General features: G+C 33.4%; 1 long non-coding RNA gene across 1 annotated transcript in view; it reads right to left on the reverse strand.

Annotated features, from left to right (window-relative positions):
• LOC140638062 (uncharacterized) overlaps positions 1 to 22,929 on the reverse strand; it is a 49,196-nt gene that overhangs the window by 14,486 nt on the left and 11,781 nt on the right. The window contains exon 3 of the long non-coding RNA XR_012035187.1: positions 18,620 to 18,654. This is a non-coding gene — a long non-coding RNA (uncharacterized lncRNA). The remainder of the gene's footprint in view (positions 1 to 18,619; positions 18,655 to 22,929) is intronic.

The following is a 22,929-nucleotide window of genomic DNA, read 5'->3' on the forward strand; positions in this document are numbered from 1 at the left end:
GTGAATCAGAATGAAAGTGGCTGGAACCACAGAGGAGAAATTGCTAATTCCAGAGATATCTGCAGAAAGGAAAGGAAAAATTCCCAGTTTCTCCCTTTATTTTATCCTTCAAGCTTGGCTAACACTTTGCATTGGCCATACACATCAAAAGGGAAATGACTCCTGCACAACTTGAAACAAAGATGAGTCAATGGAATGGATCTGAGGGCAAGCAAGCTAGAACCAGCACAAACAGAACGAATTATAGCATAAGAAAAGATGAAACAATGCTACATCTTCAGAAAAACCTAAGATATTTGCTGAAAAATCCTTAGAATTCATAAAGCAGTTATTAGAATTCATAAAGCATAAATCTTGAAGTTTATCTGAAAAAATAAGAATAAAAATATATTTGTTTTAACTGAAGAAGTATGATGGAGGCTTATTCCACATGTTATTAAAATGAGTGTTTATTCATTCATTTGTAAAATATTTAATGAAGCCCTTCCTATGTTATAGGCATTTCTAACAGCAGCTAACAGGGAATCTGTTTGACAGGATAGAAAGTAGACAAGTAAGCACATAAGTGAACAAAATAGTTAAAAATTATGGTAATTTCTCTGAGGTTGACTGTAGGAGTCGACAATAGATGGAATGACCAGGAAATGTCCTTTTAAAGAAGTGACATTTGATCAGAGACTTCAAGATGAGAATCAGCCAGTTCTTTGGACTGATGAGGGAACAACATAGTTCAACAAACTGTGTGACCTCAGGCAAGTCCTTTAATCTCTCTTCCTTGTTCGTTATCTGAAAAATGAGAATACTATAGTATTTACCTTAGTAAATACTATACTTACTTAGTGTTAAGTACTTACTTAGTGTTAAATACTTACTTAGTGTTAAGAAAATGAATTATGATGTGTGAAGTACATACAACAATGTCAGAAACACAGTAAGTATTCAATGAATGTCGACAAGGTTTTGATAATACCTGAAACTCCACTAAAAATGGATAGACATGAACAGAAAATCTACCCAAAAAAGAAATAAAAAATTACAAATAATCACATTTTATATACAATTTATTCTTACTAAGAATCCAAAAATAAATGTGAGTCATATGATTTTGTTGATTACACACATTGAAGACCATTCTATTTAAATTAACATTAAAGAGTAGACTTACAGAATTCAAAACTATTAACTTTTAATTTCAAATATTGTCAGAATGATTGAAAATATTTATCTTAGAATCCTGGAACAATTTGTATTTTTAAATGAATTTAATGTTTAAGAAGATATAGTGGAAAGCAAAGAAATTCACTTATCAGAACTTGTAAGTAGGAAACAAGAAGTCTGGGTTCCATTATGAACCTTCACACCAAGTTTCTCCACCTGCCACCTTGAAGCATATTGAAGCTTTCATTTTCTTATATGTAGAAAAAACTAACACGAGAAAAGAAGTTTTAAAAACTCGAAACATTTCTCAGTGTGAAATATTTTTGCATACCCCAAATCTGAACTTGTACATGAGTTATCAGTAATGCTTTTATAGTTCTCCAGAAAGAATTGTGGTATATACATTTGGGGAAACCATAATAGGCTAATGTTTTGTTGGAAGTTGGGCAAATAAATGTCAACATGTTACAACAAATGCTGAGTCGATATCATTGGAGACCTGATTTTGACATTCTTAGCCTTTGAAATTTATTTATTTATTTATTTATTTATTTTTTAAGATTTAGTTATTTATTTTAGGGAGCGAGAGAGAACATGCAGGAGAGAGAAGCAGAGGGAGAGTATAGAAAGAATCTCAGGGAGTCTTCTTGCTGGCAAGGAGTCCAACACAGGGTCCAACTCATGTTCCTGAGATCATGACCTAAGCTGATATCAAGAGTCAGACGCTTAACCCAGGCACCCCTGCCTTTTGAAAATTCTAAAATAATGAACTAATATATATAATATATATAATAATAATGATTACAATAATAAATCTTTTCAGGTGTACTTGAAAAATCAAAAACATCAAAAGGAGATACATACAACCTATATATTATTTGGAATTTCCAAGACCTGGATCCAGAATGGGGTCTTATGGCACACCCTGTGAAAATCACATGTTCTTTGAAAAATTTCTTCCAATTCCCAAGGGTTGCCACTCTTGTGATCGACACCAGGAAAAGATCTCCTTCTTCCCCTGGGCACCCTACATCCAGTGATGCAACAGAAGTGTAAATGCCACACTCTTCCAATCCCAAGCAATTTTTAAGGTCTATCCCAGCTCCAGGGCTCCCTAGATTACAGTTTAATAACTGTATTAGACCAGTCTTACTTTCTTCACTCTTTCACAGGTATTTATCTTGAAGGCAGTCTTCAATAAATATTCTACAAGCAGATCTCTATTTCCTGGAAACTTTACCTAAGAGGATTCAATGTCAGAAGTGGTTTAAGGAAGCAGGAACTATAATGGGATATTGGAGTTGAATTATCAGTTGGTCATCTGGCCACGAGGACCCGCTCATAGGTAGTAGATAAAATAGGATTAACCTCTGGCATAATGTAAATGTGCAATTGTTAAAACTTTCATCTATGTTAAACTGGATTAGGAAACTGCTGAAAGCAGATGCAATATCTCAGCCATAATAGAAGCTCAAGAAGTAAGAGCCATGAAATTGGATGGCTTCTGTTGGAGGTAACTGATATATTGGAGAAATGAAAGGAAATTCTAAGTATGAAATGATTAACCACCAACTAAAGACTATGCATAAAAGCCAGAATGCCACCCGGGTAGTTAATACATAACTTTCACTTTTTTTGTGAGTGATTGGCAGCACAAAAAAACAGCATCAGGCCCAGAACATAATTATAACAGAGCTCCAGAGACTGAATACATAATCTGGAAAAGTCTGGACCAGCAAGAGCCCTGATTGGAGAAATGTGAAGGGTGAAGACAGAATGGATACATCTGACTCAATGTTCCAGAGAATCTTGAATTAAATAAGATTCTTCTGAACTCTTTAGAGATATAAAATTATCTTACTGTATTATGTCCCAATCTAGAGCATCTTGTTTCCTGAAGATGATGCAGAAGTCTCTTCCTCACAAGAAAACATACATACTACTCTCCTCCTTTTACAGGTACAACATAACTTTTATATTCCATTATAACCCAGTCAGGAAATGCTGGCCCTGCTAACAGAGGAAAGCGATGATACCCTCTTTGAAGTGGCTGCAAGATCTGATAAGATGGAAGCTGGAAGAGTATGCATGATACTAGACTTTGCTAGATGAAAGAGGCAGAGCATAAAGTTGAGGAAGAGACGGTTTACCTGTGTAGGAGCACTCTCCTGTATTACAGAATTTAATCCTGGCTAGAATTCAAGGAATATTCTAGAATAGAGCCTGGACACCTGCAGAAAGCTATGATCCATACTAAATGAAATAGAAATGCTAGATCTTCTGTGGAAGACAATAGAAGACAATCGAAGAATGCATCAGATAACTCAGAGAAAGGGGCATACTAAAATGGAGGTGGGGTGCAGGTCTTTAGTCATGTGGCTGGCAAAGTGTTTATGCAAGACAACCATTGCTGAAGCGGATATTTCTGCAATCAAAACTTAAATCAACCACTTGCGTTACAAAAAAAGAGAAAACCCAACTGTCGAGGAATGCTACAACTCTTATTTCCTTTGCTGTACAGGATTTTCTTTTTTACTTTGATGTAGTCCCACAGGTCAAATTTTGCTTTTGATGCCTATCCTTTAGGTGTCATATCCATGAAATCATTGTCAACATCAATGTCATAAAGCTTCCTCCCTACGTTTTCTTTTGCAGGTGGATATTTAATTTCTCAGCATTTGTTAAAAAGATGACCAACTTCCCCATTGTGTATTCTTTCCACTCTTGAGGAAGAACAGTGGTCCATATATCCATGGATTTGTTCCTGTGCTCTCTATGCTATATATCTGTCTTTGTGCCAGTACCATACATACAATTTTAATTATGGAGCTTTCTAATATATTTCAAAATCAGGAAGTATATTAGCTTCAGTTTTGTTCTTTCTTTTCAAGATCACTTTGGCTACTTGGGTCTTTTGTACTTCCATGTGAATTTTAAGTCTATTTTTTCTGTTTCAGTAAAAATGCCATTGGAATTTTGATGGGAAAACCATTGAATCTGTAGATTGCTTTGGGTAGTATGGCATTTTAACAATCATGAACGTGGATGTCTTTCCATTATTTCTGTTTTCTTTAATTTCTTACATCAATGTATTATAACTTTCAGCTTAAAAATATTTTATCTCTGGTTAATTTTATTCCTACGTAGTTAATTGTTTTTTTTTATACTACTTTAAGTGGAATTATATTTTTTCAATTTCTTTTTGGATAGTTCATTGTTACTATATAGAAACACAACTGACTTTATATGTTGATTTTGTGTCATACAAGTGTACTGAATTAGTTTATTAGTTCTGACAGATTTTAATGGAATTTTTAGGGTTTTCTATTTATGAGATCATATTGTCTACAAACACAGTTTTACTTCTCTCCCCGCCCCTACATTTTTTACTTGCAAAACTGCTCTGGGTATGACTCTTAGTACTTTGTTAAATAGAAGTGGCAATAGTGGACATCCTTGTCTCGTTCTTGATCTTAGAGGAAGAAAGTATCAGCTTTTCACTATGGATTCTGGTGTTAGTTGTGAACTTGCCATATATGGCCTTTAATATGTTGAGTGGTAAGTTCCCTCTATCCTCAATATGTTAAGAGTTCTTGATCATGAATGGGCGTTGAATTTTGTCAAATGTTTTTCTCACATATATTGAAATGATCATATGATTTGTAACTTTCATTCTTAATGTGGTGTATCATGTTTACTCATTTGCATAATACTGAACCATCATTTCATCTAAGGGATAAATTCCACCTGATAACGGTGTGTGATCCTTTTACTGTCCTATTGAATTTGCTTGCTAAAATTCTGTTGTGTGTTTTACCGTTTATATTCATCAGGGGTATTGCCCTATAATTTTCTTTTCTTGTAGTATTATTATCTCAGTTGTAATGTCCTCTCTCATCCCTAATCTTTCATTTTTGCCAGTTTCATTGATTTTTTTCTGTTGTCTTTCTAGTCTGTTTTTCATTTATTTCAGCTCTAATTTTTATTTTATTTCCTTCCTTCTATTAACTTTGAGCTCAGTTCTTCTTTTTTCTTGTTCTTTGAGATGTTTATTTGACGTCTTTTTTCTTCCTTAATGTAGGCATTTTTCATTACAAACTTCCCTCTTAGAACCACTTTTACTGCATCCCATAAGTTTTAGTAGGGCGTTTTTCACTTTAATTAGTCTCAAAATAGTTATTTCCTTTCTAATTTTTCTTTGACCAGTTAGTTCCTCAGAAATGTGTTATTTAATTTCCACATATTTGTGAATCTCCCAATTTTTTTCCTGCTACTGATTTTTAGTTTCATGTCATTGTGATTAGAAAAGATATTTGATATGATTTCAATTTTCTTAAACATTTTAAGACTTGTTTTGTGTCCTATCCTTGTGAGCTATTCTTGGTAGCATTCTGTGTATATTTAAGGAGAATATGTATTATGATGTTGTTGAATGAAATCTGTATATGTCTGTGATGTTTATTTGTCTATAGTGTTGTTCAACTCTGCAGTTCCTTATTGATTTTCTGTCTAGTTGATCTAACCATTGTCGGATGTGGGATACTGAAGTCTCCTTCAACAATTTTTTAGATAGTTTTATTTAAAATACAGTGTAACACAAAAATAATAGTTATTATAGTTAATAAAAAGTATTATTATTGCATTCCTGCTTATTTCTCCCTTCAGTTCTGTTACTATTTGCCTTATATATTAGGTACTCTGAAGTTAGGTGCATAAATATTTATAATTTTAATAACTTTCTAGTAAACTGACTCTTTCATCATGATGTAATAGCCTTCTTGATCTCTTGTAACAGTTTTTTTTACTTAAAATCTATTTCGTTTGACATAAATATGGCCAAGATTACCATTTGCATGAATATCTTTTGTAATCCCTTTACTTTCAGTTTATGTGAACCCTTAAAGCTGAAATAAGTCTCTTGTAGACAGCATGTGGTTAGAACTTGTTTTTATCCATGCAGCTACTCTATGTCATCTGATTAGGTAATCTAATCCATTTACATTTAAAGTAATTATTGGGATGCCTGGGAAGCTCAGTGGTTAGCCACTGCCTTTGGCTTAAGGCATGATCCCAGAGTCCAGGATCGCATCCCACATCAAGTCCTGCATCGAGTCCTGCATCCAGGTTCTCACGGAGAGTCTGCTTCTCCCTCTGCCTCTGACTCTGCCTCTCTCTCTGTGTCTTTCATGAATAAATGAAAAATCTTTAAAAAAAGTAATTATTGATAGTTGAGGGCTATTGCTCTTTTACTTATTGTTTTATATCTGTTTTGCAGGGGTTTTGTTCCTTTCTTCCTCTCTTGTTATTCTTCCTTTGTGACTTGATGATTTTTTATAGTGATATGCTTTCATTCCTTTCTCTTTATCCTTTGTGTACCTACTATAAGTTTTTTTGTGTGTAATTATCATGGTTAAAGGGATTCCTGGAGTCAGCTCCAATGCTTGGGTGGGTGGGGGAGTGTTCCCACATATCCACAAGCTATTTTCTGACACCAGGTCAAAGTTTTATAATTCAGTTCAACTCTGACATTACCTGGAGATAGCATTAGATCCCACAGGTTAAAGGATTAGTCCTATAAGACTGCACCCCCTCTCACTTCAGGTGCCAGTCACAGATCGAGGTTATTACCTGTGGTTTTGGCTGACTGGCTATAGATTGGAGGTTCCAACAACACCCTCCTTGGTTTGCTAAAGCAACTCACAAAACTTAACAGTATTTTTTTTTTTTACTTACAAGATAAGATCACCAGTTTATTATAAAAGAACATAACTCAGGAACAGCCAAATGGAGAGGATGGACAGGGTAAGGTTTAGGGAAAGAGTGTGGAGTTTCCATGCCCTCTCCAGGTATACCACTCCACTCCCCAGCACCACCATGTGTTCAGCTACCTAGAAGCTCGCTCTTTCTTTCTTTCTTTCTTCTTTCTTTCTTTCTTTCTTCTTTCTTTCTTTCTTTCTTTCTTTCTTTCTTTCTTTCTTTCTTTCTTTCTTTTTCTTTCTTCTTTCTTTTTTCTTTCTTTCTTTTTCTTTCTTCCTTTTTCTTTCTTCTCTTTCTTTCTTCTCTTTCTTTCTCTTTCTTTCTTTCTTTCTTTCTTTCTTTCTTTCTTTCTTTCTTTCGTTTTGGATTTTTACAGAGGCTTCGTTATATAGGCATGATAGATTAAATCATTAACCACCAGTGATTAAACCAAATCTACTCCCAGAGATAGAGGAGTGGGATTACAGTTTCAGCCTTCTAATCATATGATTAACTCCACTGGCAAGGATCCCTATCCCTAGGTGAGTTCGAAAAGTCATCTTATTAGCATAACAACAGTTACCTTTTTGGTGCTCATCGGCTTCTTAAATTCCAAGGGTTTTATGAACTTTGTGCCAGAAATGAGGATTAAGACAAAAATATATATTATTTATTATAAATCACATCATAATAGGAATTAAATGAATCTCATATTTAGAACAGTATTTTTAAGTCAATGACAACTTAAATTCACTTGAATACAAAAACTCAATACTTTTATTCCCCAATCATACTTTAAGCTATTGATGTTACTATTTACATATTTTATATTGTTTCAATTAACCAGCTATTATTATAGTTATTATCTTGTCTTTTAACTTTTATACTAGAGTTAAAGGTGAGTTAGGGCATTCTGAATTGATTGTATATTTGTCTTCACCAGTGATTTTATACTTTCATATGTCTTCATGTTAGTAATTAATGTATTTTTGTATCAACTTGAAGAAATTCCTTTAGCATTTTATGTAATGTAGATCTAGTAGTGGTGAACTCCCTCAGTTTTTATCTGTCTGGGAAAATATTTATTTCTTCTTTATTTCTGAAGAACAGCATTGCCAGGTATTGTAACCTTAGTTGGCAGGTTTTTTTTTTTTTTTTTTTTTTTTTTCTCTGTCAGCACTTAGAATGTATCATCCCATTTTCTCCTGGCCTGTAGGATTTCTGTTAAGAAAGCTGCCAATAGGCTTATGGGGACTTCCTTCTATATAATGAATCACTTTTCTCTTGCTGCTTTAAAAATTCTCTCTTTGAGTTCTGACAATTTGATTTAATGTGCTTTGGTGTAGGCCTCTTAAATTCAGTCTGTCTGAGCTTCATAAATCTAGATGTCTATTTCCCTCCCCAGATTTGGGGAGTTGCCACCTGTTATTTCTTTAAATAGGCCTTTTTCCCCTTTCCTTTACTCTTTTTTTCCTTTAGGAATCCTATGATGTATATATTAGTTTAATTTTTTTAAGGGAATATGGGAGTTTTTTTTAAATTTAAGATTTTATCTGTTTATTAATGAGAGACAAAAAGAGAGAGGCAGATACACAGGGAGGGGGAGAAGCAGGTTCCCTGTGAGGAACCTGACATGAGACTGGAGCCCAAGACCCAAAGATCACAACCTGAGCTGAAGAGTGACCAATTCAACCACTGAGCCACCCAGGCAGGCATCCCTATATTACTTCACTTACTGATTCCATAAACCTCTTAGGTTTTCTTCACTTCTTTTCATTCTTCTTTTCTTTGCTTCTCTGGCTGAATAATTTTAAATGACTTGCCTTCGAGCTTGTTGATTTTTTTTTTCTGCTTGTACCAATCTGTTGAAATCCTGTAGTAATTTTTTAAATTCAATTATTGTACTTTTCAGCTCCACTATTTCTATTTGTTTTTTATTAGAGTTTATGTCTTTTTGAGATATTCTCATTTTGTTCATGTGTCATTTTCCTGATTTTATTTAATTGTCTGTTAGTGTTTTCTTATCTCATTGAACTCCTTTTAGGCCATCAATTTAATCACTCATCAGGAAATTCATAAATCTTCATTTATGGGTTATGAGATTTTTTTTCCCTTTGACTGTGGCATATTTTCCTGATTCTTCATGCTCCTTGTAGAATGCATTGGTAGCTGCACACTTGAAAACATGGCACCTACTTCCAAACTCCTACAGAGCTAACTGGTTTAAGAGAAGAACTAATTCAGGCAAGGTTATTTTGTTTTCCTTATCTATTTTGGTGTGACTTTTTACAGCCTTATGTTCCAGAGGTGCTGCAACTTTTCTTTTCTTTCAAGTTCTTAATTGTATTCTGGATTTCACATAAAGCCATTTTGATCCAAGTATAATTGTATTAGTTTTTCTGTGGAGGAAGGAAGGCTAGGACTTCTTGTTCCACCATCTTGCTAATGTCACCTCATCACTATTATATAGATATTTGTTTTCTCTAAAGTATAAAATATTAGCAATATTGTCAGTGAGAGACATATAATAGAAATGAATTCATTATTTTTAAAAATGTTGACTTTACAAGTTGCTGTATAAAATATAAAATATATGGTTCTAGGTTTAATTTATCTTGATACTTTATTTTAATTGCTGTAAGTGGAAAGAGTCTACTTTAAGTATTAATGATATTTACTCTTCCACTCTACCCATGACTTAGGTGAATGTTTTTCTTGAACTCAGCAATGTTCTTGCAAATTTCAAAAAGTGTTATGTGTCTAAATGTTTTTTAGAGATGACTTCAAATTCACTGAAAATCTTTATTTTGAAAGGTTTAGATAGTTAAAAATACATATTTCCATTTTTGATGAATGCAGGTATGAAAGCTTTGTAGGTAACACAGGTGGGCTTTGGCACTGATTGCATGACAGAAGTATTTCCATACATATGTTTTCAAAAAGTTTCTCCATAGTATAATTTTCCATTCAAAAGCTATTGCCAGGGCACCTGGGTGGGTCAGTGGTTGAGCATCTCCTCTGCTCAGGGCATGAACCTGGGGTCCTAGGATCAAGTCCCGCATCAGCCTCCTTACAGGGAGCCTGTTTCTCCTTCTGCCTATGTCTCTGCCTCTCTCTGTGTCTCTCATGAATAAATAAATAAAATATTTTTTAAAAGCTATTACCTTTTTTTTTAGTCATTATTAAAATGTCATCTTTACCTTGAAGTGAAGTGTGCAAAAGAAAAAAAAGATTATTAGGCTGGGCATTATTGACATCCATTTTATAATCTTTAAAAGTTTAGTAAATGTAAAGGTGTCTGGGTAGCTCAATTGGTTAAGCCTCTGCTTTGGCTCAGGTCATGATCTCAGAGTCCTACGATCTGGCCCCATGGTGGTGGCAGTGGCTGGCTCCCTGCACAGTTGGGAGTCAGCTTCTCCCTCAGCCCCTCTCCCTGACTTGGGTGTTCTCACTCTCAAATAAATAAATAAAATCTTCCAAAAAGAAGTTTGGTAAATCTAAATTTTAGGGGAGATAACAGAAAAAAAATATGTAATTTATTTGTACTCACAATTCTTTTAAATACTTTTCCACCAGATATTTTTATGAACACTCCCAATCACATATGAAATATTATAATAAATCAACTATATTTTTGTATGTGTTATAATAAAACCTTTTATATAAAAATGGGTGAGCTATTGTTTTCTTACCCTTCCATGTTTAGATGAATCAAAATATTTGCTTTGCATACATTGCAAACAAAAGAGGGAAATAGATGGTATATTTTATAGTTGGCTGTATTTCAAGTCTTTTTTTTTTTTTGATTGAAATTATCTACACTGATGACATCTTTGCACCTTTTCAGCTACAACTCCTTTACTGCAGAGGTTTATCTATGAATAATTTTGAAAATGAATATTTCATATAGCGATATTACTGAACAGAACTTCAAAATTATCTTTTCTTTATTGTTTTCAAAGCAGGCACACTTAAATGGTTATACTTACACTGTTTTTCCAAGAAACATTTTTATTAAAGATACTTTTAAATCATCTCCAGTACATCTTTCTTTTACTGACCACACACATAAAAATGGTCGTTTCGGTTTTATTATTGAGGCAGATTTAATCATAATCATAACTTGAGAAATGTTAGAAACATCTGTACTTCCTCTTAACAGAAATCCTCTGGTGCTGTGCAATTTGTTCGAATTTCTTTTTCTATAAATTTTTGGCACTATTTTCTGTTTCTTTTAAAGTACTTTCTGTTAAGTAAATAGATCTTAGTTTTTGAGACATATAGTTTTGCTAGTATAATTTGAGCCATCTTACTACAAGCAAGAAGAAAGGGGAAAAAATTTATCAAATGGTATGAAATTGTTTTTTTTAAAAGATTTATTTATTTTATTCATGAGAAACAAAACTTCTATAACACAGAATTAACCATTTTAAACTGAACAGTTCAGTGAATATAAATAAAACATACAAGATCTTGTACGTCTAGTTTTTTTCACTTATCATAATATTTTAAGGTCCACCCACATTGCAGTTTTTATCAGTATTTCATTAATTTTTATGGCCAAATAATATCCTATTTTACGTATACATCGCAATTGGTTATCCATTCATATGTTGATAGACATTTGGGTTATTTCCACCTTTTGGCTATTGTATATATATACAATATATATATAATATATATATATATAGTATATATTATATATATTGTATTGCTACGAAGTTGTATGTATATCTATTTGTTGTAGTACCTGTTTCAATTCTTTCGGGTATATATTTAGGTATAAAATTGTGGGGTATGTGGGAATTCTGTGTTTTACTTTCTGAGAACTACAAAACCTTCTTTCCATAGTAGCTAAAATGCTGACATTTCTACCAGCAAAGTATGAGGGTTGGTTCCATTTACTCCACCTATCACCAACACTTGTCTTCATTTTTTATTATCATATCCATTCTAGTAGTTATGAAGTGATATCTCATTACAGTTTTGATTTACATTTCCTTAATGACTGATGATGGTAAGCATTTTTCATGTACCTGTTGGCAATCTGGAAATACTCTTAGAAGGAATGTTTACTTATATCATTTACCAATTTTTAAATGGTTTATCTGTCTTTGTCATTGAGGTATCAGAGTTCCTTATATATTCTATAGAGACACTTCTCAGATATATGATTTGCAGATATTTTATTTTGTACATTATCTTTTCACTTTATGTGTCTTCTGAGGCACAGTGGTTTTTGTTCTCATGAAGTTTAATTTATCTATTTTTACTTTTGTTGTTAGTGGATTTTGGTGTCATATCTAAAAATCCATTGGTGGGCGGCCTGGGTGGCTCAGTGGTTTAGCTCCATCTTCAGCCCAGGGCCTGATCCTGGAGACCCGGGTTCAAGTCTCATGTCAGGCTCCCTGCATGGAGCCTGCTTCTCCCTCTGCCAGTGTCTCTGCCTCTCTCTCTCTGTGTCTCTCAATAAATAAATAAAATCTTTTTAAAAATTTTTAAAAAATTAAAATCCATTGGTAAAATTATAAAGATTTATCTTCACACTTATTTTTTAATCTAAGAGATTTGTCATTTTAGCACTTATAATTAGTCAATCTATTTTGATTTAATGTTTATATATGATATGGGGTAGGATTCCAACTTTATTTTCTGTATGTGGTTATCCAATTGTTTCATCACCATGTGTTGAAGAGACTATTATTCCATAGCAGAAGAGACTATTATTTTCCCATGAAGAGTCTTGGTATCTTTATCAAAATCAATTTGCAATAGATATATAAGTTTATTTCTGGATATCAGTCTTATTCCACTAGTCAATATATCTGTGCTTTTGCCAGTATTACAGCATGTTGTTTACTGTAGCTTTGTAGTTAGTCTTGAGTTTAATAGTATAAGTCTTTCCAACTTATAAAGTTGCCCTTCCAACTTTACTTTTGCAATATTGTTTTAGCTCTTTAGGGCCCCTTGCAAATCCCTATGAATCAGATGCTCAACCTTTCCATTTTGGCAAAGAGAACATTGCTATTGATAGGGATTGAACTATATCTGTAGATCACTTTGGAAAACATTACTATCTTAAAAATGTTGATGACAATGGACACAGTATATCTTTATATTTATGTACATGGACACAGTATATCTTTATATTTATGTACATTTTCTTTAATCTTTTTCAGAAAAATATAATATTGAAAAATGCAATATTTTGTAGTTTTCAACTCTATCATCATCTTTTAAATTATTTCTAGGCATTTTACTCTTTTGGATGTCATCATAAATGGAACTTATTTCTTAATTTCCTTTTTGGATTGTTCATAGCTGGTATATAGAATCACAACTGATTTTTGAGCGCTGATCTTGGACTTTACAATTTTTTTTTATTTTTCTTTATGTAATTTTGTATTGCCTAGTTACTCTGGCTGTAACTTCTGGCAAAATGTACAGCACCAATGAAAGCAGACATCATTGTCTTGTTCCTGATGTTAGGGAGAAAGTTTTCAGTCTTTCAACATTGAGTATGTTGTTATATAAATGCCCTTAATCACATTGAAGAAATTACCCTCTATTTTCAGTTTTCTGATTGTTTTTATAATAAAACTATGGATTTTGTGAGTGCTTCCACTGTCAGTTGGGATGATCATGTGATTTTTTAATTTTGATCTATTAATATGGTTTATTACATTGATTTTCTTGAGTATAAACCTTTTAATAGGATGACATAAACCTTTAGAATTAGGTTTGCCAGCATTTTGTTGAGGATTTGGCATCTATATTCATAAGGAATTTTGCTTTGTAGTTTTCTTTTCTTATGGTGTTTTTGGCTTTGGTGACAGGATAATATTTGCCTTGTAGAATAAGTTATAAAGTGCTTCCATCTAATTTTTTGAATAGAGAAAAAATACTATGTCTTCTTCAAATGTTTGATGGTTTCACCATCAAAACCATCAGATCATTGACTTCTTCCTCGAATGCTTTCATTATTGATTCAATCTTTTTCCTTTTTATGGGTCTGTTCAGATTTTCTATTTGTTATTTAAGTAATTTGTGTATTTCTAAGAGTCAATCAATTTCTATTTGTTGTTTAAGGTAATTTCTGTATCTATTTCTATAATCTAGGTTGTTTAATTTGATATATATATATATATGCATATATTTATTTATTCAGAGAGAGAGAGAGAGAGAGAGAGAGAGAGGCAGAGACACAGGCAGAGGGAGAAGCAGGCTCCATGCAGGGAGACCGACGTGGGACTCGATCCCGGGACTCCAGAATCACACCCTGGGCTGAAGGCTGCGCTAAAGCGCTGCACCACCGGGGTTGCCCAATTGTTTAATTTGTTGGCACAAATTTTCTTATAGTATTATAAGCCTTTTTATTTCTATAAGACCAGTACTAACATTTCTGCCTTTCTGGTTTTAGTTATTTGCATCCTTTTTCCCCTACCACTCTAGTCAAATTCTGTATATTTTGTTGATCTTTCCAAAGAACCAACTTTTGGTTCCACTGATTCTTTCTACTGTTTTTCTATTCTCTATTATCTATATTCTAGTCTTTATTATTTCCTTCTTCTGCTAGCTTTGGTTTAGTTTACTTTTTTTTCTAATTATTTAAGTTATTTATGTTATCGATTGGTGTTCTTCCTTTATAAAGTATACTGTTTACTGTTATGAATTTCCCTCAGAGCATTGTTTTCACTATATCCCACAAATATTGGAATGTTCTGTTTTGTTTCATGTGTCTATAAGTATTTTACTTCACCATGATTTTCCCTTTGACCTAATTGCTTGTTAAGAATATTTTGTGTAGGGGCACCTGGGTGGCTAAGTAGGTTAAGTGTACAACTCATGATTTTGGGTCAGGTCATGATCTCATGACCTGATTTTATTCTGAGATCAAGCCCTGTGTCAGACTCTGTGCTTAGAGGAGGGTCTGTTTGAGATTCTCCCTCCACCCCCTCCCACCCACTCTCACTCTTTCAAATAAATAAACAAATCTTTTTTTTTAAAGATTGTGTTGTTTGATTTCCACATATTTGTAAATTTTCCAGTTTTCCTTCTGTTATTATTTCTAGCTTCATCCCATTGTGTTCCAAGAAGATGCTTTATATGCTATCAATCTTCTAAAATTTATTGAGATTTGTTTTGTGGCCTAAAAACAAATGTTTATCCTGAAGAATGCTTCACGTGCCCTTGAGAAGAGTATGTACTGGGCATTGTTGGGTAAGAATGCTTTTTGTCTTTCAGCCCTAGTCAGTTTATATTATTGGTCAAAGCCTCTCCTTCCTGTGGCTTTTTGTCTAGATACTCTATCCATTTTTTTTAATGATTTTATTTATTTATTCATGAGAGACATAGAGAAAGAGAGGCAGAGACACAGGCAGAGGGAGAAGCAGGCTCCATGTAGGGAGCCCAACATGGGACTTGACCCAGGACTCCAGGATCAGGCCTTGGGCAGAAGGCGGTGCTAAACCACTGAGCCATCTGAGCTGCCCTGCACTATCTATTATTGAAAATGGGTTATTAAAGTCTCCTAACTATTATTGCAGGACTGTATATTTCCTTTTTCAATTATGTTAATATTTGTGTCATATTTTTGATGCTCTACTGTTTGGTTTGTATGCTTACAATTATATATTCTTGATGAATTGATCCTTTTATTAATATATAATGTCTTCCGTTATCTCTTACAGCAATTTTTGGCTTGTTGTCTACTCTGTCTGTTAATAGTGTAGACATTTAAGCTCTCTTTTGTTTATTATTTGGATGTACTATCTTTTAGACACTTTTTTGGGACTCTTTGTGCCTGATGCAAAATTCATATGTTGAAATTTCAACCCTCAGTGTGATGACAATAAGGGTGAGGCCCTAATGAATGATGTTAGTGCTTTTATAAGAAGAGACACAAGAGCTTTCTTCCTTTCTCTCTGCCATCTCTCTTCCTTTCTCTATCTGCCATATATATATATATATATATATATATATATATATATATATATCCATTTGTATCCATGTGAAAACCAGGAAGTAGGACCTCACTAGACACCAAATTTGCCAACACCTTGGTCTTGAAAATTTCAGGTTCCAGAACTGTAAGAAATAACTGTTGTTTAAACTACCCAGTCAATGGTAATTTGTTATGGGATCCAAACTGACAACCATTATTTAATTTTCAACCTATTTGTGCTATTTGTATCTTTGGATCTAAAGTGAGTCTCTTATAGAGAGACATAGTTGAATCTTAAAAAAAAAAATTCATTCAGTAAATTTTTATGTTTTGATAGGTAAACTTAATCACTTACATTTAAAGTAATTACTAATAAAGAAATTCATCAGTATCTTTCTGAATCCAGTGAGAAATTGATCAAGTAAACATTAGGGAACATGGTAATTAGAGTAGATTCTGGTCCTTAGTGGAAAAAAAAATCATTATCTGTACCATTGAGGTATTATCAATAGTATGATGCTGCTTCCATGATTATCAGTTCTGTATTCCAAATGCCCAGAAAAAGAGTGCAATAGACGCAGTAATATGGAGAGTCCTATCTCTGAATTGGTCTTTTATGACATGGGTTCAAGATTTTTTTTACCTTAAATTTAGCAGAATGACTTTCATAGTGGCCATGTATGTATGAGAGCAAAGAGAATTCCCAGAAGTGATTCTTGGGAGTATAAAATTATAGGTTTCCACTAGACTCCTCATTTATCTGCTATTTAACTTTTTATCATGTACCAGATATTGTGAGAAGAACTTAGAACACAAATATAAACATAAGAGCATTTTTCCTTCAAAGAATGTCCAATCTATGTGAGAGGAAGATAAAAAACAATACGGGTGGAAGATAAATAACAATATGGGTGGAAAAGAAATTATAAGCAGTGAAAAAGTACAAAGGGGAAAGATTAATTCTCCCTGAGAAGAGCATGGAAGTTATATCAGATAGAATTGCCTCAGGTTGCAAATAACAGAAAACTGACCTATAATCACTTAAATAGAAGAAAAACAGTTTCTTATATGATTATCACATGGTTAAGATATGTGGATGTTGAGATTAGGTCAGCAGTTCAGTGAATGATGCCAAGTTCTTTCCCTCAAAGTCACAATATAGCTGCTAGAACTCAGCCTGGAAGTCAGTAAAGTCTGTTTCTTTTTATCAAAAAGGAAGGAAGGAAGGAAGGAAGGAAGGAAGGAAGGAAGGAAGAAAGAAAGAAAGAAAGAAAGAAAGAAAGAAAGAAAGAAAGAAAGAAAGAAAGAAAGGCAAGCTATCCCAAACCCTCAACCTGACACGTTTATTTCTCACAAGATCTACCATAGGTATAAAGAGGCTTTTAAAAAAGTGTTTGTCTCCCCCAAGACCTTTAGAGACCTTGCGACTGATACTCCCACCAGGGAATCACTGAAACTGTTTCTTCTAAAATCTTGATGCAGTTTTCCTGTCTGCACTTCTTATTTCTGTATCCTTTCCTCATTTTCCCATCTGTGCCCATGGTCATCTATGAACATTATATGTGTCTTTGCATCGCCTCTAATGGTTCTTCTTCAGTCTCTGCCCTATTCTTTTATGAACCCTGTACACATGATAAAGGAACTCCCCCTTATTCTCAAGTTCACAACATATTTACTTCTCTTTGCCTGACTGAAATTGAGTCTCAGAGCTTTCCACACTTTAAGGTCAGCAGGTGAAGTTCATTTTCTCTTTATTTTGCAGCCACTGCTTAAAGATCACGAACTCTCCATCCTTGCATAAAAACTCAGGAACTTTTGAAGCATTTGACATTTTAGCTATTTGATTCTCTACACTTCCTTATTGTTTGTTGCTATACACCCCGATTTTGCAATTAATTTAGGATTTTTTTCTCTCCACTTTAACTTCTGCCATTGTCCTGAAAGGATTACAAGATCCAAATGGATTCCAAAGCTAACACATTGCTCTTCCCCCCAGGTCAAGGGGCAGTTAGGCTCTGATAAAATCCCAAAAGATTAGGCTCTGGTAAAACAGTTTCTCTTAGGAGCAGACCTTATTAAGAAGAACAGAAAGCTGTTGTATATTTTAGCATTATTCCTTTCTCTCTCTCCCTGCCAGAAGCATGAGTGGATTTTTCTCCAATATTCACTGTGAGAATCTGGTAAAGCTATTGGAGCTAAAGATTACAAGTGTGAGTTTTTTGACTGATTGCCCTTGAAGTTTTTGACTCAGAATTCCCCACACCGAGCCTCTAGCAGTTCATTTATTGCAGTTTAGATTTTCCTTTGCTGGTACTACATTGGTTTCTGCTCCAGTAAATTGTGATTCTTTGTATCTCCCTGTCTCCCTCTCTAATTTTGAGAGCAGCAGTTGGCTGTGTGATCTTAGTTCTCCAATGAATCTAAGAAGAGTTGTTGAGTTTTCATCTTTTAACATGTCTGTTAGGATGAAGTCCTATTCCAAGTCCCTTATACATGGAAACCACAAGGCTATAACCTTAATTTTTAGTGGCCTATCTTTACAGCCCAGTTCTAGAATTTCTTGAAGTGTTTTTATTTTTTTCCTACATTGAGAAGTTGGAATTTCTGGGTGTAATTTTTCAAGAGATAAAAATAGCCAACAGTGTCTATATTTAACAAAATACTTCAACATATTCTTTCAAATGTTCTCTAAATTTCATTCAGTATCTACTAAGAGCTAACATTTAGGCACTGGTGATGTAGTAGCAAAACAAAACAAAACAAAAAAACAGACAGAAGTACCTTCATATCTGGATTTTCCTTCCTAGGACAGGAGACTAAAAAACAACAAAATAAATATGTATTAAAGGCCTGCCTCGTTTCACTCACCGCACTTTATTACAGTCCACAGATACTGCATTGTTTGCGAATTGAAGGTTTGTGGCAACCGTTCATCAAGCAAGTCTACCACCACCATTTTTTCCCCAATATTTGCTCACTTTGTCTCTATCACATTTTGGTAATTCTTACAAAATTTCTTTTTCATTATTACTACACTTGAATTGCTGCAACCTTAGAATAAAGCTTTAATGGCTGAGGGGTTGCTTCTTATGGATGAACCAAAAATATAGGTTCATTAGATGAAATCTTCTCCTGGTGAAAATGCTGTGAAAGTTGCTGACATGACAATAAAGGATTTGGAATATTATATAAACTTAGTTGATAAAGCAGTGGCAGGGTTTGAGAGAATTGACTCCAATTTTGGAAAAAGTTCTACTATGAGTAAAATGTTATCAAACAGCATTGTATGCTACAGAGAAATCATTTGAGGGAATAAAAGTCAATAAGTGCAGCAAACTTCATTGTTTTCTTAATTAAGAAGTTGCCACAGCCACTCCAGCCTTCAGCAGCCACCACCCTGACCAGTCAGCAGCCCTCAATATCAAGGCAAACCCTCCATCAGCTAAAAAGATTAGAACCCACCAAAAGCTCAGATGATAGTTAAAGCATTTTTTAATAATAAAGCATTTTAAAATTAAGGTATGTACATTGTTTTTTAGACATAATACTATTGTACACTTAATAGGTAGTATCAACATAGCTGTAAATGCACTGGCAAACCAAAAAATTAATTTGATTCTCTTTATTGTGACATTTGCTTTATTGCAGCAGTCTGAAACTGAATCTGCAATAGCTCCAGGGTAGGCCTGTGTGTTAAATAATGAAAGCGCTACAAAGGAAAATTAAATCTGGAAAAGGGGTTGTGAAATCGGATATATCTGCGAGATTTCAGATGGCAAGATAAAGGAAAGCCTCATTAGAAATTTTAAACAAGGAAAAATGAGGGAGCATGCAAATAGTGTGAGGAAAGTATTCCAAGCAGGGTCAACAAGTGCAAAGTCCTGGAGACAAGAATATGCACCACAAGTTAGAGAAAGAAGGAAACCAGTGTGACTAGTGTGGAAAGAACCATGAGATCTTGTGGATTTTAATAAGTCCCTTGATTTTTTAATCTGGGAAAGATGGAATGCCAAGGATATTTTTGAGCTGGGCAATGGCATCATTTATCTGTCTTTACAAATAATTCTGGCCTCTTTGTTGAAAATAGACTGCCAGGAGGCTAAAGATAGAAACAAAGAAGACTGGGAGGAGGAGGCATTGTAAAATTCCAGGTAAAAGTTGATGGAATCTTGGACTACAGTGGTGGCAATGGATGAGAGAACTGGCCAAATTGCAAAAACATCCATTTTGAAGATAAACAGGATTCTTAACACCAAAGATTCTAAAATTATTATAATACGATACTAGAAGATGTTACTTTGATATTTATAACATGATACTAGAAGGTGTTACTTTGGTACATTACTCTAATTTTAATGAATTTTGAAATAGTTTTATTTGAAACCACATTTTATATAGATACTAGCACAATAATTCTCTATTTCTCTTTTTGATAACTGTAATGCTCAAATTTAATGGATTCATTCATTTTTACTAAGTTTGAAAAATAAACCAATTTATTTTTTGAGCAAAGAAGTCCCAGTCTCCAAATGAAGAAAATACATAGGGGAAATAATTTTTGCATTTACCAAATGACACTGGTATGTATAAAATCAGTGGAACTTTTTGTAATTTGTTTTTATTAAAGTATAGCATATGGGCAATACAAGTCAAAAAAAAAAAAAAAAAAAAAACCAAAACACACTTTTAAGAATTTTTACAAAGTAAGCCCGACCATTTAACCAAAACTCAGATAAAGAATTATAACATTAGGAAAATGGAGATTGTTCCCTTAGGAAAATGTCATCTGGTGACCCTTCTAATTATTACTTACCCTCATGGGATAACCACTATTCTGACTTCTAACAGTTCTAACAGTTTAAATTAGTTATATATATATATATATATATATATATATATATATATATATATTTAACCTTATACAAATGGAATTGTATATTATGTGTTAATCTGTTTTCCTTCACTCAACAGTATTTGTGAGGTTCACTCAGGTCATTACATATAATTGTAGTTGGCTCATTTTCATTGTTGAATATGGTACTATGGTACTCCATTATGAATCTATCACAATTTATCCATCTAATTGCTGGGGATTTGAGTTATTTCCATTTTTGGCTATTATATACATGTTCATATATTTTGGTGATCATAACTGAAAGTTCTGTTGAGTAGATACTCAAGAGTATACAGGGCATGTATATGTCCAATATAATAGATAGAATCCACCTCCATAGTAACACTGCACCAGTTTACACTTCCACTGGAAGTGGGGGTCTATTTCTGGGCTTTCTATTCAGTACTACTGATTTATGTGTCTACTCTCTGACCAACGCCACATGTTCTTGATAGCTGTAGTTTTTCATAAAGACTTGAAATTGGATAGTGTGACTTCTCAGACTGTATTTATTCTTCCTGTTCAGTATTTTTTAGGATCTACCCTTTTCTATATGAATTATTGACTCAATTCATTAATATGCATAGGATGGCTAGATGGAATTTTTATTGAGATTATGTTGGACATATAGATCAAGCTCGAAAGAACTGGCATCAAAACAATTTTGATTCTTCTGATCCATGGACATAAAATACCTTATATTTATTTAGATCTTTGATATTTTCATTACACAGCCTCATAGTTTTCTGCCTGTGAATTATTTTGTCAGAAAAAAGTATTTTGGAGGGGGAGGAGAAGAGGAGGTGCTATAGTAAATGGTATTGCTTATTTTAATTTCTGAGTTAAAATGTATAGAAAAGTATTGTCTTTTGTATACTCGTCAGGTATCCTGCAATCTGGAATAAATTTTTACTCTTAGTTCAGGATTATTTTAGATTGCTTGAGATTCTCTACAAAGACAATCATCTGTATACAAAGATACCAGTTTTATTTCTTTATAATCTGTGTATCTTTTATTTCTTTGTTTTTTCTTATTGTATTAGCTAGAACAATCAATATAATGTTGAATATGAGTGGTAAGATCAGGCATCCTTGCTTTGTGCTTGATCTTACAGAAAAATGTGTTAAGTCTCTCACTAATAAGCATCACATTACTGTAGGTTTTTCGTATTTGTGCTTTATTAGGCTAAGGAAACTCCCCTCTCAATTCCTATATTTTTTTTTTACTTTTTTCTTTAAACAAATGGATGTTTAATTTTATTGACTACTTTTATGCATCTATTTATATAACTATGTTTTTTTCTTATTACAGTGTTAATATAATAAATTATATTGACTAATGTGCAAATAATTGGGTCAAGTTTCGATTCCTGCAATGACCCCATTGGTCAGGATTTATTATCCCTTTTACTTATTGCTGGATTAAATTGATAATACTTTCTTAAGGATTTTGCTTTTATGTTCCTGAAGGATACTAATCTATAGTTTTCTTTCTTTGTAAGCTCTTTATCTGCTTTTGGTAATAGAGCAATGCTAAGCTGATGAAATGGGTCAAGAAGTATTCCATAGCTTTTTGGGGGAAGAGATTGTGGAAAATTAGTATTATTTTCCCGTTAAATATTTGGTTGAATTTCTCTGAACCTAGTGCTTCTCTCTTTTCCTTCCTTCCTACCTTCCTTCCTTCCATCTTTCCTTCCTTCCTTCCTTCCTTCCTTCCTTCCTTCCTTCCTTCCTTTCCTCCCTCCCTCTCTCTCTCTGTCTTTCTCTCAAAGGTTTTAAATTAACTCAATTATTAACTACTTTGTTAGGTATATGGCTATTCATCTTACCTATTTTTACTCAAGTGAGTATTTAGACTTACAAAACAATTGTTTTATTTTATCTTAGTCATCAAATTTGTGGGCATAGAGTTTTTAAAATAATCTATCATTTTTTAATGCCACAGAATCATTAAAATTACTCCTTTTGGTAATATATGTATGTATTCTTTCCTTTTTTTCTTGGCTAACCTAGCTAGTTTATAAATTTTATTGATTTTTTTAAAAATAGCTTTTAGTTTTATTGGTTTTCTCTATTTTTTCCTGTTTTAAATTTCATTGATTTCTGCTCTTATTTTCATTTCTTTTCTCTTGCTAGCTTTTTATTTAACTTTCTTTTCTTTCTCTTCTTTACTAAGGTAAGAACTCAGATTACTAAT

The sequence above is a fragment of the Canis lupus genome, chromosome 8, assembly GCF_048164855.1.
Source record: "Canis lupus baileyi chromosome 8, mCanLup2.hap1, whole genome shotgun sequence".
Classification (NCBI taxonomy): domain Eukaryota; kingdom Metazoa; phylum Chordata; class Mammalia; order Carnivora; family Canidae; genus Canis; species Canis lupus.